The 4,403-nt window shown below is 45.3% G+C and overlaps 1 pseudogene; it reads right to left on the minus strand.

Moving 5' to 3' along the window:
- Positions 1–370: 370 nt before the first annotated feature.
- LOC110322445 lies at positions 371–970 on the minus strand (annotated as a pseudogene).
- Positions 971–4,403: the final 3,433 nt, after the last annotated feature.

The raw sequence follows: 4,403 nt of genomic DNA on the forward strand, positions 1-4,403 counted from the left end.
TTCCACCTTGTTTATTGAAGCAGTGTCTCTCCTTTGAACCTACAGCTCACTAGTCAAGCCAGTGAGCTTGCTTTGGGCATCCACACCTCCACCCTCTCAGTACTGGAATCCCATTACACTCACCAAGCATTTATGTGGGCACTAGGGATCTGAACCCTAGACCTCACACTAGCTGGGCAAGCACTTTTACCTGCTGAGCCATCTCTCCAATCCTTGATTTAGTCTTCTTTCTGTGTGCTTAGTTCTGAGTAATTTGTCACATACAGCTTCGTGTGACCACTACCACAGTCAACACACTAACCTGTTTCATCATCGTAAAGACTACCCATGATGCTCTTCTGTAACTATTGTCTCTCTCTCTTTTTTTTGGTTATCAGATAGTCTTTTACTGAAATATTTTCTTGTTGCTTCTTAACTAGCTGGGCACTCCACTGCAACACTGCTGATATCACCTATGATGTCATGAGGGCGCCAGCCATCCACATTGCAGCCCACAGACTGTGCAGTACCCAGGATCTCCCTGATAGTTCCAGAAAGTTCTCTAGCCAAAGACCGGTGTCTCATTTACCAGGCAATGTTGACAATCTCATTAAAAGTAATGTTCCCACTGTGTTTAATGTTCTTCTGCTTCTTCCTGTCTCTTAGCGGCTCTTTGAGGGCTTTGATGATCAGGGCAGAGGCAGAGGGCACACCTCAGTCTGGCCCTGTCTGCTCTGGATGGTCAGTTTCTCTATAATTCTGAGACCTTTCCAGTCATCACCAACTTTCTTCGGAGACAGACCCAGAGGACCGATCTTAGGGGCCAAGGTGGATGTGGCGCCAACCTCGTCTCCGGTGCACCTCAAGTACATGACTTTGATCTTGTAGGGGTCGAACTTGGGCGGCATGGTGGAGATGACTGGTGTCGGATGAACCCGGATTCGGGACAACCGAAGAAAGTTGCACCTTAGCCTCCTCCGAGCCGAAAGCCGAAAAGCAACTATTGTCTTTTGACTCCTGTAAGTTGGATTCTATTCTATTTCTTTATTATTATTTCAACAATTTAATAAATTCAGCACTTAGGAATCTAAGGCAAGAGGGTTGTGAGCCTTGGCTACACTGCAAAATCCAGACTCAAAACAAAGAAGAGAGCAGTGCATAAAGAGCATGAGAAGAAATGCAGGCTTTTGAGATCAGCTGGTTTCTCCCTTGGAGTAATTCTCAAGTTCTGCCTGGGTTGTCATCCTGGCCTGACTGAGCTGTGTGATCTGGGCATGGAGTTTAACTTCTTCGTCTCAGTTTCCATTCAATCCTGGGTCCACCTGCCTCCCCCAGTCTCCCTGTTTCCACAGCATCATCTGTTTTTCCTGAAGTCAAGAGGAGCCGTTCCACAGGCTGCTGTCTATTTCCTGTGGAACTCCAGAGCAGGGCTGGGACCAAGAGCTTTGGAACCTCAACCTTTTCAGTCAATAAAGTACAAGGAGACACACTGCAGCCATCTCTCCATACCCACAGGGGATTGATTTCACGATTTGGCCACAGAGAATGAAATTCACAGATGTTCTAGTTCCTTATAGAAAATGGCAGAGTATTTGGACCTATGGTTATCTTCCAATAACTGAATCATCTTTAGGTAGCATGTAAATGATATACAAATAATTACTACAGCAAGGGGAAAAGTCTGTACCTGCTCAGTAGACTTCCCAGTTAATTTCTTTCTTTCTTTTCTTTTTTAAAAAAGATTTTATTTGTTTATTTTATATGAGTACACTGTTGCTGTCTTCAGACACATAAGAAGAGGGCATCGGATCCCATTACAGATGGTCATGAGCCACCATGTGGTTGCTGGGAACTGAACTCAGGACCTCTGGAAGAGCAGTCAGTGAGTGCTCTTAACTGCTTAGCCATCTCTCCAACCCCCCAGTTAATTTTTTTTTTTTTTTTGGTTTTTTTGAGACAGGGTTTCTCTGTGTAGCCCTGGCTGTCCTGGAACTCACTCTGTAGACCAGGCTGGCCGTGAACTCAGAAATCTGCCTGCCTCTGCCTCCCAAGCGCTGGGATTAAAGGCGTGTGCTGCCACGCCTGGCCCCAGTTAATTTCTTAATAGTTTCAGGCCATGGGGTGTTAAATCCTGACACAGGGAAACCTAGATACAGAAGGCCGACTATTCCTTAGAAACATCAGTTAGGCAGTTTTGATATCTGGGCTTTGTCATAGGTTTTTCTTTTGTTAGCTATAACATTGCATATGTTACAGAACCATCATATTAACAGTTCATTTCTGCTATGTGTGCATGTGAGAGAGGTTGTGTGCATGCGTGTGTGCAAATACATGAAAGCCAGAGGTCAGCACCGGGCATCTCAATTGCTCTTTATGTTTTGAGACAAGGTCTCTCCTCTGAGCCCAGAACTCACCGTTTTGACTAGACAAGTTACCAAGCAAGCCCTCCTCACCCTGCTTCCCCAGTGTTGCAATGCACCACGTACACCACAGTGCCAAGGTTTCCCATGGGTGTTGGGGGTTTGAACTCAGCTTACACGTCAAGTCTTTACCAACGGAGCCTCTCCCAAGGCTCTCTTTCTTTCTTTCCTTTTGTCCTGTTAATTTTTTTTCTCCTTCATCCATCAAGTAGCATTTACTTACCCTTTTTTGAGGTCACCTGATTTAGCCTTACTTTGAGTCTACTGCTGTGCGTGCCAGTTGGCAGATCATCTGAGGCTATTATCATGTCTATAAAGTATTTTTGAAAGTTCACAGGGCTGTCTGCTCAAAGATAGGCTGACAGCAAAGCCTCCTTGACCACTCAAAACTAGGACCTTCCTCTGCATCTCTTAGTGACCTTTCCAATTTTTACCTTCAAACTGTTTGTCATCTCTTGACACATCATGTATTTGTTGGTTTTTTGGCCCTCCTTCCCCACTTTGGAACACAGTCTTCAGGAGAGTAGACACCCATCTGTTTGTTCCCTGCCACATTCCTGGAACCTAAGGTGCTCTCTGATGTGCTGTGGTGTTGATAGAGCAAATGAATGAAACAGAGGAGAAAGCATGAATGGGCGAGGGAGAGAGCAAGGGCAGTCTATTCTTAGAGATGTAGAAGAGATGACATCTCTAACAGGAAGCCCAGGTATGTCAAAGATCTTGAGCCACACAGTAGAGGTGCAAAGACTTCCAGAAAGAAGATGGCCATGACAGTCACAAGCACTGAACAGGAGCAACTCTGCATAGTGGGGCATCTTACACTCCACAAACTTGGGTATGCAAGAAACCTAGGGTGCAGCTGGGCGTGGTGGCGCACGCCTTTAAGCCCAGCATTCGGGAGATAGAGGCAGGCAGATTTCTGAGTTCGAGGCCAGCCTGGTCTACAAAGTGAGTTCCAGGACAGCCAAGGCTACACAGAGAAACCCTGTCTCAAAAAAACCAACCAACCAACCAAACAAACAAACAAACAAAACTGGGCTGGTGAGATGGCTCAGCAGGTAAGAGCACACGACTGCTCTTCCAAAGGTCCTGAGTTCAAATCCCAGCAACCACATGGTGGCTCACAACCACCCGTAACAAGATCTGACGTCTCCTTCTGGAGTGTCTGAAGACAGCTACAGCGTGCTTACATATAATAAATAAATAAATAAATAAATAAATAAATAAATCATAAAAAAAAAAACTCTAGGGTGCTTTCTATACCTCACTTTGATAGCATTTAACAGCTTTAATTGCACTTCGCCCCACCTTTACCCAGAGGTGACCAGACAGACACACGCCTGTGGTGGGGGAGGGTACTTATCCAAAGATGGCTGAGACAATGTTTTTCTGCTCTGTGTAGGCTGGAGACGCAGGCCAGTGTCCCCATACTACCCCAGATCTGTCACCTCTTTCTCACCTATGGGGTTCAGTGACGAGGCACCCACCCCCGCCCCCCAGCCTTGTTCTGCTTTTCACTATGCCTGTAATTTCTGTTCTCAATTCCATGGTTTGTTTCGGTTCTTGATTCTCAGGTCTAATGTAAGACCTTCCGTCAAGTTCTTAGGACTCGCTGTTTGATGATGGAATGGGGTAGTTTGGAGTAAAGATGCCTACTCATCCCGAAGGCCATGGGAACATTTTCTCAGTAAGACATCAAACTATCCACAGTAGCTGTTTTCCCCTGAATCAAATGACGAGTTGGTGTGATGGATATAATTCATTAAGTTAAATATAATTTATTACATATGGTTTAACTTAAACAGTGAATATATGAGAGTCATAAAACAGCATTAGTACCCAGAATTCTTTTACTAGAAACAAATAATTCAGGGCTGGAGAGGTGGCTCAGTGGTTAAGGGCACTGACTGCTCTTCCAGAGGACCTGGGGTTCAATTCCCAGTGTCTGCATGTCGGCTCACAGTTGTCTACAACTATAAGATCTGACACCTTCACATAGACACA

Source organism: Mus pahari, chromosome 5, assembly GCF_900095145.1.
Source record: "Mus pahari chromosome 5, PAHARI_EIJ_v1.1, whole genome shotgun sequence".
Classification (NCBI taxonomy): Eukaryota; Metazoa; Chordata; class Mammalia; order Rodentia; family Muridae; genus Mus; species Mus pahari.